Below are 15,986 nucleotides of genomic sequence, written 5' to 3'. Positions count from 1 at the left end.
ACGCCAAGTCCAAAAGTTGCTGCGTGGAAGGGTGAAGTGTGTCCCAAGGGTCATTTTAGCTACTCTGAAGAGATAGGGAAAAATGTCGTGGAATGATTTTGTAATTGGGAAGACTAGGAAGGGCAGTGGTTTCCTCGTTTGAAAACTAGATAGTGGCGGCCACAAGGCTGCATGATGTTGCCTATCTTTTTTGCACTTCTAGGAATGACTCCGTGACGAAAAATGAGTTTTCTCATAAGAAGCCGGAGATCTCCACTGCTTCCTAGGAGTTCATCCTAAGGCGCACCTTACCTATATTGCGAAGTCAATGTGACCCATAGCCTCAAGATAAACCCCAGTGTTTCCCATCAGCAAAGTTTGGTGTGCAGCTGCCTCCAGGATCCTTGAGTGCATCGAGTGTTTTAAGTCCTCTATGCCTTTTCGGAGATTTAAGACAGTGGCATATGAATTCACTTCCGAGGGAGAACGTGTGTCCTGTGGGTCCCTTGTGCATCTTCCAAGCAACATAACGCGAAACAGACTTTAGGATGAACTCTTTCTACGCAGAGGGAAGGGCAATTAATTACTTTCTTGCTTGCATAGCTACCTTTCTACAGCTTAAACCAGTCCCGGGGACAGGGTTCTAGCCAGTCTTGTGTTGAACGTGGCTCTCCATTTGTGAGGACCTCTAAACTCCACTGAAACAATCCCTGTGACTAAAGTACATCCTGGGAACTCATACCAGTCATCACTGTAGCATGGCGGGAAGGTCGACTCTAGGCCCAGCCTGAAAAACAGTACAGAGGTGGTAGTGAGGGGGCGGCCGCCAGGCCGAGGGCGGTTTCGGGCGGTCTCCGGCACCCGGCGCCCGACCGCTGCCTGCTTGTGGGTGCGCGCAGATGACGTGCCCCGAGTCGCTGCGGCCGCGCCGCTCCCACAGTTCCCTCCCGCCCAGGGCACCAGGCGTCTGGGCCCGACGCGGCCAGCGAGAGGCGGGGCTGCAGAGCAGGCGGGGGAATGAGGTGGAGGAGGAGGACGAAGAGGAGGAGAAGGCGGAAGTTGGAGCCCGGGGAGAGTGGCGGTTGGTGGGCCGGGTGTAGGGAGGAGCGGGATTTACGGAGCGCGGCGCCACAACCTGGAACCGGCGGGCCCGAGAGTGACCGAGTCAAGGCATGTGCCAGCGGAACCGCGGCGTCGGACCGCCTCCTGGAGGAGCTCGGCCCCGTCCAGGCCCGGCCTCATTCCCAGCCCGCGCTTCCTCCTGCCGCGGCCGCCGCGCTGCCGCCGGCGCCGTAGCGCTCTGCTGCCCACCCCGTCCCCGCGGCCGAGCCCTGGATTCCAGTGGAAGAAAGCCATCCCACGAGTGCAGGACCAGGACCCCGCGGGGGACACTGCAGCCTGCGCTCGGTAGGGCCCCCGCCGCCACCTTCTGAAATAGGATGTCCCGACGTGACGGTGTCAGCTGTGATGCATGTTTCAAGGGAAATTTTCAAGGTCACAGCTATAAGTGTTTAATATGCAATGGTTACGATTTTTGTGCATCTTGTTATGAAAGTGGTGCAACAAGAACAAGGCATACAACTGACCATCCAATGCACTGCATGTTAACAAGGGTAGATGTTGATTTGTACTATGGTTCCTAAGCTTTCTCTGTAGAGCAGCCACAGGCTTTTACTTGTCCCTATTGTGGAAAAATTGGCTATACGGAGACATCTCTTCAAGAACATGCAGAAACATCAACAGAAGTGATGTATACAGTATTTGCAGCATTACCTGGAGGCAGTCCTAATCATGTCACGGATGACCCTGCAGCTCGTCTTACTCTTGAACACAGAGCCCCTAGAGATTTAGATGAATCGAGTGGTGTTCGACATATACATAGAATGAATGCTTCACCTTGGCTGGGGATTGGGAGGTCCTGGTGTACGTAGATCAAACATTCATTCCACTAGCAGTTCTACTGGCAGGCTTTCTTCTTCTCGGACTTCATATTCTCCAAGCAATAGGGAAGCCATTGATCCTATAGGTGAGCTTTGATCCCAGTTATCAGGAGTGAGACGTTCCGCAGGGGGACAGCTTAATTCCTCTGGCCCTTCCGCTTCGCAGTTACAACAACTGCAGATACAGCTGCAGCTAGAATGGCAGCACGCCCGGGCAGCACGGCCACAACTGGACACTGCACGCAACGCAACCCGGCATACTAACACAAGGAGTGTCACCACTACAATCACACATTCCACAGAAACAAACAACACAACTAACACAGAAAGCAGTCAGCAAACTATCCAGAATTCCCAGTTTCTTCTAAAAAGGTTGAACGATCCTAAATTGTCTGAAACAGTGCACCAGTCCGTAGAAAGTGAGTGCACAGACCGCACCCTCTTTATTCAAGAGCACCTTCGATCAACTTTATTTCGTGAAGAGAGCTCGTCCTCAGACGAGAATGAACGGGGTGAATTGGCAGATTTTGGTGCTTTGGGCTGTGTAGATATTATGCCTTTAGATGTTGCTTTAGAAAACCTAAATTTAAAAGAGAGTACTATAGGAAATGAACCTCCACCACCTCCTCTTTGATGACACCCCAATTCACAGACCATGTCCTCTGTGCTGTATTTCCCAATGAATGTGGACAACAACTATCTTGGGTTTGATTGGTGATTGTAATTTCAGGTCTGTCACTCTTGTTTTATTGTGTACATTCAAAAGGAAGAGCGAAAATCTATATGATAATCCTTTCCACTTAACTAATTTTTACCTCTAGCTGGAAAATATAGGTAGCAGTGCAGGGTGATCTCTGCTTCCTGTACCTTGACATGCAAAAGCTTCTGCTAATACTCCACAATCAAACTGAAGAGGAAAATTGAAATATCTAATGAAGCTGCTGTGTGTGATTATGAATATTAATCGATAAAAACTGTTGGGATTGTTTACCTTAAAAAAAAAAAAAAAAAAGTCTACCTATATACCGGTAACACTCCGAGGCATTTGGGTGATCCAAAGTCTCCTAGGCCTGAATAGGTCATTACATGCATAATGCTATTCACCACACGCAGAAATCCCAGCCTCAAACGTGTCATCGTGGAAGGTCCCAGTGTGTCCCAAATGTCTCCAGTAGTCAGGAAGAGAGTGCCTGTAAATGACCTGTGGGATCAAATTGGTAACTGGAGAATGTCAGGAAAGCCCACGTTTCCCCCTTTGGAAAGCGACATGGTTTTGGCCTCCAAGGTGTCTCTAACACACACTGCCCATCTATTCGTCACTCTACAAATATTTATGCGAGGAACAGTGAGATTTGCGTAAAGAAACCACGTGCTTTCGATTTCTTTCTTGGAGCTCATCCCACAGCATTCTGTAGCTAATGTGCCAACCAAATGTGACCTCTAGTTTAGAGGTAAGGTGCACATTTTCCCATCACAAAAGATAGGGTGCAACAGTTTCCAGGAAACCTTAGTCAATGGACTGCTTTAGCTCCAGTATTCCTCACAGTGCTTAGGACTCTCGCGTGTGTACTTTTCCCGTGGAAGTACACTGTGGCCCAAAAGCCATCTTAGCACCATCCGGGGAAACACATCTCTGGGAACCGCCCTTTCTGTTCAGTTTGAAGGGCTAGGAGCAGCTTGCTTAATTCAATGGCTTGCATTCCTCAGCTTTCAAACAACCTCAGGAAGACAGTTCTTGGTAGGCTTTCTTTCAATGTGGGTGTGCCAAAGTGAGGAAACCTGAGCTGCAATGTAAAAACACCGGGTCTCCAATTCATTTTGAGAACTCATGACAGACGTCTCTCTAACTGAAGAGGAAACCAGACATTAGGTCCAGCCAAAAATAATGCAGAGATTTACTTTGAGCGCTGCTCAGCATTTACATCATCCAAAGACACCTAGGCCTACTGAGGGCATTTAGAAGATTCTACAGTTAATTGCTCACAGTACACGTAGCACCCAAAGGTCTCATCGTGCAAGGGCAATCTTTGTTCCAAGTGTCTCTTGTAGCTAGTCAGAAAAGATAAGTAAATGTGCTGTGTGATCTACTTTGTAATTGGGAGGACTAGAAAAGTCAGTATTTTTCCCTTTTTAAAGACAGATAGTGACAACTTCAAGGCTGTCTGACGTTAACCATCTTTTATTCATTTCTGGGGATGCCTCTGTGAATAAAAGCACGTTTTCTCATAAGTAGTGGGGAGGTTTTCACCGCTTGGTCAGAGCTCATGCCACTGCCCACCCTAGATAAAGTGCAAAGTGAACGTGACCCCTAACATCAAGGTAAGCCCCAGTGTTTCCCATAAGCAAAGTTTGGTGTGCAGCAGTCTCCATGAACCCTGAGTCGATCGACTGCTTGAACTCCTCGATGCCTTTTTCTAGGCTTAAGACCGTCATGTATGAATTCATGTGTTTGGGAGACAGTTTTGTCCTGTCAGTTCCTTGGATATCTTCCAAGAGAAATAACACGAGACAGACTGTTGAGATCAGCTATTTCTATGCAGTGGGAAGAGGAATTAATTGCTTTTTGCTTGTATAGCTCGCTTTCTACAGCTTTAAAACAGCCCTGGGGACACAGTTTGACCCATTCTTAAGTTCAACGTTGCTCTCCCTTTTTGAGTGTCACTGAGCTGAAATGAATCAATCCCCGTGGCTAAAGTACCTCCTGGAAACTCCTACTTGTCATCTCTCTTCCATGACGGGAAGGTAGACCTTGGGTGAAGCCAGATAAACGTACCAAAATACCGGTAACACCGCGAGGCATTTGGATGATACAAAGACACCTAGGCCTGCCTAGATCATTACATGGGTAATGCTATTCACCGTATGCAGGACTCTCGGCGTCCAATGTGTCATCATGTAAGGGCCCAGTGTGTCACCAAAGGCTCCAGTAGTCAGGCAGAGAGTGACGGTAAATGTGCTGTGAGGTCAAGTTTGTAATTGGAGAATGTCGGGAATCCCACATATATATATATATATATATATATAACAGTCATAAATGTATATGCACCCAACATAGGACCACTTCAATACATAAGGCAACTGCTAACATCTATAAAAGAGGAAATCGACAGTAACACATAAAGGTGGGGGAGTTTAACACCTCACTTACACCAATGGACAGATCATCCAAACAGAAAATTAATAAGGAAACTCGAGCTTTAAATGACACAATAGACCAGATAGATTTAATGGATATTTACAGGACATTCCATTCCAAAACAGCAGATTACACTTTCTTCTCAAGTGCACATGGAACATTCTCTAGGATAGATTACATCACGGGTCACAAATTAAACCTCAGTAAATTTAAGAAAATTGAAATCACATCAATTATCTTTTGGGACCACAATGCTATGAGATTAGAAATCTATTACAGGGGAAAAAACATAAGAAACACAAAACATATGGAGGCTAAACACTACATTACTAAATAACCAAGAGATCACTGAAGAAATCAAAGAGGAAATCAAAAAATACCTAGAGACACATGACAAAGAAAACAAGACGATCCTAAACCTATGGGATGCAGCAAAAGCCGTTCTAAGGGAAGTTTATAGCAATAAAAGCCTACCTCAAGAAACAAGAAAAATCACAAATAAACAATCTAACCTTACACCTCAAAGAACTAGAGAAAGAAAAACAAACAAATTGCAAAGTGAGTAGAAGGAAAGAAATCAAAAGGATCAGAGCAGAAATAAAATAAATAGAAACAAAGAAAGCAATAACAAAGATCAATAAAACTAAAAGCTGCTTCTTTGAGAAGATAAACAAAATTCATATACCATTAACCAGACTCATCAAGAAAAACAGAGAGAGGACTCAGATCAATAAAAATAAAAATGAAAACGGAGAAGTTACAACAGACAATGCAGAAATACAAAGCATCCTAAGAGACTACTACAAGCAAATCTATGCAAATAAAATGGACAAACTGGAAGAAATGGACAAATTCTTAGAAAGATATCACCTTCCAAGACTGAACCAGGAAGAAACGGAAAATATGAACAGACAAATCACAAGTAATGAAATTGAAACCGTGATTTAAAAACTTCCAACAAGCAAAAGTCCAGGTCCAGATGGCTTCACAGGTGACTTCTATCAAACATTTAGAGAAGAGCTAACACCCATCCTTCTCAAACTCTTCCAAAAAATTGCGGAGGAAGGAAGACTCCCAAACACATTCTATGAGGCCACCATCACCCTGATACCAAAACCAGGCAAAGATACTACAAAAAAAGGAAATTACAGACCAATATCACTCTTGAATATACATGCAAAAATCCTCAACCAAATACTGGCAAACAGAATCCAACAACACATTAATAGAATTATACACCATGTCAAGTGGGATTTATCCCAGGGATGCAAGGATTCTTCAATATACGCAAATCAATCAATGTGATACACCAAATTAGCAAATTGAAGAAGAAACACCATATGATCATCACAATAGATGTAGAAAAAGCTTTTGACTTTTCAACACCCATTTATGATAAAAACTCTCCAGAGAGTGGGCATAGAGGAAACCTACCTCAACATCATAAAGGCCGTATATGAAAAACCCAAAGCAAACATCATTCTCAAAGGTGAAAAACTGAAAGAATTTCCTCTCAGATCAGGAACAAGACAAGGATGTGCACTCTCACCACGATTATTCAACATAGTTTTCGAAGTCCTAGCCACGGCCATCAGAGAAGAAAAAGAAATATACAGAATACAAATTGGGAAAGAAGAAGCAAAACTGTCACTGTTTGCAGACGACATGATACTATACATAGAGAATCCTAAAGATGCCACCAGAAAACTACTAGAGCTAATCAATAAATCTGGTAAAGTTGAAGGATACAAGTTTAATGCATAGAAATCTCTTGCATTCCTATATACTAATGATGAAAAATCTGAAAGAGAAATTAAGGAAACACTCCCATTTACCATTGCAACAACAACAAAAAATTACCTAGGAAGAAACCTACATAGGGAGGCAACTATGCAGAAAACTATAAGACACTGATGAAAGAAATTAAAGACGATACCAACAGATGGAGAGATATACCATATTTTTGGATTGGAAGAATCAATATTGTGAAAATGAGTATACTACCCACAGCAATCTAAAGATTCAATGCAATCCCTATCAAATTACCAATGACATTTTATACAGAAGTAGAACAAAAAAATCTTAAAATTTCTATGGAGACACAAAAGACCCCAAATAGCCAAAGCAGGCTTGTGGGAAAAAAATGGAGTTGGAGGAATCAGACTCCCTGACTTCAGACTATACTACAAAGCTACAGTAATCAAGGCAATATGGTACTGTCAGAAAACCAGAAATAGAGATCAACGGAACAGGATGGAAAGCCCAGAGATAAACAAACGCACCTGTAGTCAACTAATCTATGACAGAGTAGGCAAGGATATACAATAGAGAAAAGACAGTCTCTGCAATAAGTGGTGCTGGGAAAACTGGACAGCTACCTGTAAAAGAAGGAAATTAGAACACTCCATAACACCATACCCAAAAATAAACTCAAAATGGATTAGAGACCTAAATGTCAGACTGGGCAATATAAAAGTCTTAGAGGAAAACGTAGGAGGAACACTCTTTGACATAAATCACAGCAAGATCTTTTTTGATCCACTGCCTAGAGTAATGGAAATAAAACAAAAATAAACAAATGGGACCGAATGAAACATAAAAGCTTTTGCACAGCAAAGGAAACCATAAACAAGAGGAAAAGACAACCCTCAGAATGGGAGAAAATATTTCAAATGAATCAGAGGACAAAGGATTAATCTCCAAAACATATAAAAAGCTCATGCAGCTCAATAGTAAAAAAAAAAAGAAAACCACCCCAGCAAAAAATGGGCAGAAGAGCTAAATACACATTTTTTGAAAGAAGACATACAGATGGCCAAGAAGCACATGAAAAGCTGCCCAACACCACTAATTGTTAGAGAAAAGCAAATCGAAACTACAATGAGGTATCACCTCACACCACTTACAATGGGCATCATCAGAAAATCTACAAACAACAAATGCTGGAGAGGGTGTGGAGAAAAGGGAACCCTCTTGCACTGTTGGTGGGAATGTAAATTGATACCGCCACTATGGAGAACAATACGGAGGTTCCTTAAAGACCTAAAAATAGAATTACCATATGACCCAGCAATCCAACTACTGGGCATATACCCAGAGAACCATAATTCAAAAAGACACATGCACCCCAAAGTTCATTGCAGCACTATTTACAATAGCCAGGTCATGGAAGCAACCTAAATGCCCATGAAAAGATTAATGGATCTAGAGACTGTCATACAGAGTGAAGTAAGTCAGAAAGAGAAAAACAAATATCGTATATTAAGGCATATATGTGGAACCTAGAAAAATGGTACAGATGAACCACTTAGCAGGGCAGATATTGAGACAAAGATGTAGGGAACAAATGTACAGACACCAAGTGGGGAAAGCAGTGGTGGGGTGGGAGTGGGGGTGTGATGAATTGGGCAATTAGGGTTGACATGTATACACAGATGTGTATACAATTGATGACTAATAAGAACCTGCTGTATAAAAAAAATATATAAAATAAAATTCAAAAATTAAAAAAAAACCACCCAATCAAAAAATGGGCAGAAGAGCTAAGTAGACATTTCTCGAAAAAAGACATACAAATGGCCAATAAGCACATGAAAAGCTGCTCAACATCACTAATTATTAGAGAAAAGCAAATCAAAACTGCAATGTGGTATCACCTCACACCAGTTACAATGGGTATCATCAGAAAATCTACAAACAACAAATGATGGAGAGGGTGTGGAGAAAAGGGAACCCTCTTGCACTGTTGGTTGGAATGTAAATTGATACAGCCACTATGGAGAACAGTATGGAGCTTCCTTAAAAGACTAAAAATAGAATTACCATATGACCCAGCAATACCACTAGTGGGCATATAACCTGAGAATACCATAATTCAAAAAGACACATGCACCCCAGTATTCCTTGCAGCACTACTTACAATAGCCAGGTCATGGAAGCAACCTAAATGCCCATCAACAGACGAATAGTTAAAGAAGATGTGGTACATATGTACAATGGGATATTACTCAGCCTTAAAAAGAACGAAATTGTGTCATTTGTAGACAAGTGGATGGATCTAGAGACTGTCATACAGAGTGAAGTAAGCCAGAAAGAGAAAAACAGTTATGGTATATTAACACATGTATGTGGAACCTAGAAAAATGGTACAGAAGAACGGGTTTGCAGGGCAGAAATAGTGACACAGATGTACAGGAAAAAAGTATGGACAAAAAGAGGGGAAAGTGGCACGAGGGTGGAGGTGGTGTGATGAATTGAGAGACTGACATTGACATATATACACACATATGTATAAATTGGATAACTAATATAATCCTGCTGCATTAAAAAAATTTAAAATTCAAAACTTCAAAAAAAATAATTAAAATTAAAATTAATGTGACTATTTGAAACAAACAAACAAACAAAAAAACAACCTCAGGAAGACGGTTCTAGGCAGGCTCTCTTTCAATGTGGGTCTGCCTAAGTGAGGAAAGTGGAGCTGCACTGCAAAAAACCACCGGGACTCCAATTCATTTGGGGAATTCATGCCAGATGTCTCTCATCTTGAAGCAGCGATTAGACTGTAGGACCATCCCGAAATACACTAGAGATTTACCCTGAGCATTGCTACGCATTTGGAACATCCAATGTCACCTAGGTCTACCGGGGGCATTCAGACGATTATGCAATGCAGCAGACGCAGAACACGCCAAGTCCAAAAGTTGCTGCGTGGAAGGGTGAAGTGTGTCCCAAGGGTCATTTTAGCTACTCTGAAGAGATAGGGAAAAATGTCGTGGAATGATTTTGTAATTGGGAAGACTAGGAAGGGCAGTGGTTTCCTCGTTTGAAAACTAGATAGTGGCGGCCACAAGGCTGCATGATGTTGCCTATCTTTTTTGCACTTCTAGGAATGACTCCGTGACGAAAAATGAGTTTTCTCATAAGAAGCCGGAGATCTCCACTGCTTCCTAGGAGTTCATCCTAAGGCGCACCTTACCTATATTGCGGAGTCAATGTGACCCATAGCCTCAAGATAAACCCCAGTGTTTCCCATCAGCAAAGTTTGGTGTGCAGCTGCCTCCAGGATCCTTGAGTGCATCGAGTGTTTTAAGTCCTCTATGCCTTTTCGGAGATTTAAGACAGTGGCATATGAATTCACTTCCGAGGGAGAACGTGTGTCCTGTGGGTCCCTTGTGCATCTTCCAAGCAACATAACGCGAAACAGACTTTAGGATGAACTCTTTCTACGCAGAGGGAAGGGCAATTAATTACTTTCTTGCTTGCATAGCTACCTTTCTACAGCTTAAACCAGTCCCGGGGACAGGGTTCTAGCCAGTCTTGTGTTGAACGTGGCTCTCCATTTGTGAGGACCTCTAAACTCCACTGAAACAATCCCTGTGACTAAAGTACATCCTGGGAACTCATACCAGTCATCACTGTAGCATGGCGGGAAGGTCGACTCTAGGCCCAGCCTGAAAAACAGTACAGAGGTGGTAGTGAGGGGGCGGCCGCCAGGCCGAGGGCGGTTTCGGGCGGTCTCCGGCACCCGGCGCCCGACCGCTGCCTGCTTGTGGGTGCGCGCAGATGACGTGCCCCGAGTCGCTGCGGCCGCGCCGCTCCCACAGTTCCCTCCCGCCCAGGGCACCAGGCGTCTGGGCCCGACGCGGCCAGCGAGAGGCGGGGCTGCAGAGCAGGCGGGGGAATGAGGTGGAGGAGGAGGACGAAGAGGAGGAGAAGGCGGAAGTTGGAGCCCGGGGAGAGTGGCGGTTGGTGGGCCGGGTGTAGGGAGGAGCGGGATTTACGGAGCGCGGCGCCACAACCTGGAACCGGCGGGCCCGAGAGTGACCGAGTCAAGGCATGTGCCAGCGGAACCGCGGCGTCGGACCGCCTCCTGGAGGAGCTCGGCCCCGTCCAGGCCCGGCCTCATTCCCAGCCCGCGCTTCCTCCTGCCGCGGCCGCCGCGCTGCCGCCGGCGCCGTAGCGCTCTGCTGCCCACCCCGTCCCCGCGGCCGAGCCCTGGATTCCAGTGGAAGAAAGCCATCCCACGAGTGCAGGACCAGGACCCCGCGGGGGACACTGCAGCCTGCGCTCGGTAGGGCCCCCGCCGCCACCTTCTGAAATAGGATGTCCCGACGTGACGGTGTCAGCTGTGATGCATGTTTCAAGGGAAATTTTCAAGGTCACAGCTATAAGTGTTTAATATGCAATGGTTACGATTTTTGTGCATCTTGTTATGAAAGTGGTGCAACAAGAACAAGGCATACAACTGACCATCCAATGCACTGCATGTTAACAAGGGTAGATGTTGATTTGTACTATGGTTCCTAAGCTTTCTCTGTAGAGCAGCCACAGGCTTTTACTTGTCCCTATTGTGGAAAAATTGGCTATACGGAGACATCTCTTCAAGAACATGCAGAAACATCAACAGAAGTGATGTATACAGTATTTGCAGCATTACCTGGAGGCAGTCCTAATCATGTCACGGATGACCCTGCAGCTCGTCTTACTCTTGAACACAGAGCCCCTAGAGATTTAGATGAATCGAGTGGTGTTCGACATATACATAGAATGAATGCTTCACCTTGGCTGGGGATTGGGAGGTCCTGGTGTACGTAGATCAAACATTCATTCCACTAGCAGTTCTACTGGCAGGCTTTCTTCTTCTCGGACTTCATATTCTCCAAGCAATAGGGAAGCCATTGATCCTATAGGTGAGCTTTGATCCCAGTTATCAGGAGTGAGACGTTCCGCAGGGGGACAGCTTAATTCCTCTGGCCCTTCCGCTTCGCAGTTACAACAACTGCAGATACAGCTGCAGCTAGAATGGCAGCACGCCCGGGCAGCACGGCCACAACTGGACACTGCACGCAACGCAACCCGGCATACTAACACAAGGAGTGTCACCACTACAATCACACATTCCACAGAAACAAACAACACAACTAACACAGAAAGCAGTCAGCAAACTATCCAGAATTCCCAGTTTCTTCTAAAAAGGTTGAACGATCCTAAATTGTCTGAAACAGTGCACCAGTCCGTAGAAAGTGAGTGCACAGACCGCACCCTCTTTATTCAAGAGCACCTTCGATCAACTTTATTTCGTGAAGAGAGCTCGTCCTCAGACGAGAATGAACGGGGTGAATTGGCAGATTTTGGTGCTTTGGGCTGTGTAGATATTATGCCTTTAGATGTTGCTTTAGAAAACCTAAATTTAAAAGAGAGTACTATAGGAAATGAACCTCCACCACCTCCTCTTTGATGACACCCCAATTCACAGACCATGTCCTCTGTGCTGTATTTCCCAATGAATGTGGACAACAACTATCTTGGGTTTGATTGGTGATTGTAATTTCAGGTCTGTCACTCTTGTTTTATTGTGTACATTCAAAAGGAAGAGCGAAAATCTATATGATAATCCTTTCCACTTAACTAATTTTTACCTCTAGCTGGAAAATATAGGTAGCAGTGCAGGGTGATCTCTGCTTCCTGTACCTTGACATGCAAAAGCTTCTGCTAATACTCCACAATCAAACTGAAGAGGAAAATTGAAATATCTAATGAAGCTGCTGTGTGTGATTATGAATATTAATCGATAAAAACTGTTGGGATGGTTTACCTTAAAAAAAAAAAAAAAAAAAAGACTACCTATATACCGGTAACACTCCGAAGCATTTGGGTGATCCAAAGTCTCCTAGGCCTGAATAGATCATTACATGCATAATGCTATTCACCACACGCAGAAATCCCAGCCTCAAACGTGTCATCGTGGAAGGTCCCAGTGTGTCCCAAATGTCTCCAGTAGTCAGGAAGAGAGTGCCTGTAAATGACCTGTGGGATCAAATTGGTAACTGGAGAATGTCAGGAAAGCCCACGTTTCCCCCTTTGGAAAGCGACATGGTTTTGGCCTCCAAGGTGTCTCTAACACACACTGCCCATCTATTCGTCACTCTACAAATATTTATGCGAGGAACAGTGAGATTTGCGTAAAGAAACCACGTGCTTTCGATTTCTTTCTTGGAGCTCATCCCACAGCATTCTGTAGCTAATGTGCCAACCAAATGTGACCTCTAGTTTAGAGGTAAGGTGCACATTTTCCCATCACAAAAGATAGGGTGCAACAGTTTCCAGGAAACCTTGGTCAATGGACTGCTTTAGCTCCAGTATTCCTCACAGTGCTTAGGACTCTCGCGTGTGTACTTTTCCCGTGGAAGTACACTGTGGCCCAAAAGCCATCTTAGCACCATCCGGGGAAACACATCTCTGGGAACCGCCCTTTCTGTTCAGTTTGAAGGGCTAGGAGCAGCTTGCTTAATTCAATGGCTTGCATTCCTCAGCTTTCAAACAACCTCAGGAAGACAGTTCTTGGTAGGCTTTCTTTCAATGTGGGTGTGCCAAAGTGAGGAAACCTGAGCTGCAATGTAAAAACACCGGGTCTCCAATTCATTTTGAGAACTCATGACAGACGTCTCTCTAACTGAAGAGGAAACCAGACATTAGGTCCAGCCAAAAATAATGCAGAGATTTACTTTGAGCGCTGCTCAGCATTTACATCATCCAAAGACACCTAGGCCTACTGAGGGCATTTAGAAGATTCTACAGTTAATTGCTCACAGTACACGTAGCACCCAAAGGTCTCATCGTGCAAGGGCAATCTTTGTTCCAAGTGTCTCTTGTAGCTAGTCAGAAAAGATAAGTAAATGTGCTGTGTGATCTACTTTGTAATTGGGAGGACTAGAAAAGTCAGTATTTTTCCCTTTTTAAAGACAGATAGTGACAACTTCAAGGCTGTCTGACGTTAACCATCTTTTATTCATTTCTGGGGATGCCTCTGTGAATAAAAGCACGTTTTCTCATAAGTAGTGGGGAGGTTTTCACCGCTTGGTCAGAGCTCATGCCACTGCCCACCCTAGATAAAGTGCAAAGTGAACGTGACCCCTAACATCAAGGTAAGCCCCAGTGTTTCCCATAAGCAAAGTTTGGTGTGCAGCAGTCTCCATGAACCCTGAGTCGATCGACTGCTTGAACTCCTCGATGCCTTTTTCTAGGCTTAAGACCGTCATGTATGAATTCATGTGTTTGGGAGACAGTTTTGTCCTGTCAGTTCCTTGGATATCTTCCAAGAGAAATAACACGAGACAGACTGTTGAGATCAGCTATTTCTATGCAGTGGGAAGAGGAATTAATTGCTTTTTGCTTGTATAGCTCGCTTTCTACAGCTTTAAAACAGCCCTGGGGACACAGTTTGACCCATTCTTAAGTTCAACGTTGCTCTCCCTTTTTGAGTGTCACTGAGCTGAAATGAATCAATCCCCGTGGCTAAAGTACCTCCTGGAAACTCCTACTTGTCATCTCTCTTCCATGACGGGAAGGTAGACCTTGGGTGAAGCCAGATAAACGTACCAAAATACCGGTAACACCGCGAGGCATTTGGATGATACAAAGACACCTAGGCCTGCCTAGATCATTACATGGGTAATGCTATTCACCGTATGCAGGACTCTCGGCGTCCAATGTGTCATCATGTAAGGGCCCAGTGTGTCACCAAAGGCTCCAGTAGTCAGGCAGAGAGTGACGGTAAATGTGCTGTGAGGTCAAGTTTGTAATTGGAGAATGTCGGGAATCCCACATATATATATATATATATATATATATATAACAGTCATAAATGTATATGCACCCAACATAGGACCACTTCAATACATAAGGCAACTGCTAACATCTATAAAAGAGGAAATCGACAGTAACACATAAAGGTGGGGGAGTTTAACACCTCACTTACACCAATGGACAGATCATCCAAACAGAAAATTAATAAGGAAACTCGAGCTTTAAATGACACAATAGACCAGATAGATTTAATGGATATTTACAGGACATTCCATTCCAAAACAGCAGATTACACTTTCTTCTCAAGTGCACATGGAACATTCTCTAGGATAGATTACATCACGGGTCACAAATTAAACCTCAGTAAATTTAAGAAAATTGAAATCACATCAATTATCTTTTGGGACCACAATGCTATGAGATTAGAAATCTATTACAGGGGAAAAAACGTAAGAAACACAAAACATATGGAGGCTAAACACTACGTTACTAAATAACCAAGAGATCACTGAAGAAATCAAAGAGGAAATCAAAAAATACCTAGAGACACATGACAAAGAAAACAAGACGATCCTAAACCTATGGGATGCAGCAAAAGCCGTTCTAAGGGAAGTTTATAGCAATAAAAGCCTACCTCAAGAAACAAGAAAAATCACAAATAAACAATCTAACCTTACACCTCAAAGAACTAGAGAAAGAAAAACAAACAAATTGCAAAGTGAGTAGAAGGAAAGAAATCAAAAGGATCAGAGCAGAAATAAAATAAATAGAAACAAAGAAAGCAATAACAAAGATCAATAAAACTAAAAGCTGCTTCTTTGAGAAGATAAACAAAATTCATATACCATTAACCAGACTCATCAAGAAAAACAGAGAGAGGACTCAGATCAATAAAAATAAAAATGAAAACGGAGAAGTTACAACAGACAACGCAGAAATACAAAGCATCCTAAGAGACTACTACAAGCAAATCTATGCAAATAAAATGGACAAACTGGAAGAAATGGACAAATTCTTAGAAAGATATCACCTTCCAAGACTGAACCAGGAAGAAACGGAAAATATGAACAGACAAATCACAAGTAATGAAATTGAAACCGTGATTTAAAAACTTCCAACAAGCAAAAGTCCAGGTCCAGATGGCTTCACAGGTGACTTCTATCAAACATTTAGAGAAGAGCTAACACCCATCCTTCTCAAACTCTTCCAAAAAATTGCGGAGGAAGGAAGACTCCCAAACTCATTCTATGAGGCCACCATCACCCTGATACCAAAACCAGGCAAAGATACTACAAAAAAAGGAAATTACAGACCAATATCACTCTTGAATATACATGCAAAAA

General features: G+C 43.6%; 2 pseudogenes; both read left to right on the top strand.

Moving 5' to 3' along the window:
* Positions 1-1,418: 1,418 nt before the first annotated feature.
* LOC133101220 (E3 ubiquitin-protein ligase KCMF1-like) lies at positions 1,419-2,553 on the top strand (annotated as a pseudogene).
* An 8,607-nt stretch (positions 2,554-11,160) lies between these two features.
* Positions 11,161-12,295, top strand: LOC133101207 (E3 ubiquitin-protein ligase KCMF1-like; annotated as a pseudogene).
* Positions 12,296-15,986: the final 3,691 nt, after the last annotated feature.

The sequence above is a fragment of the Eubalaena glacialis genome, chromosome 11 (genome assembly GCF_028564815.1).
Source record: "Eubalaena glacialis isolate mEubGla1 chromosome 11, mEubGla1.1.hap2.+ XY, whole genome shotgun sequence".
Classification (NCBI taxonomy): domain Eukaryota; kingdom Metazoa; phylum Chordata; class Mammalia; order Artiodactyla; family Balaenidae; genus Eubalaena; species Eubalaena glacialis.
Note: the sequence above shows the minus strand (reverse complement) of the source record. Positions and strands in the feature narration are given on the sequence as shown.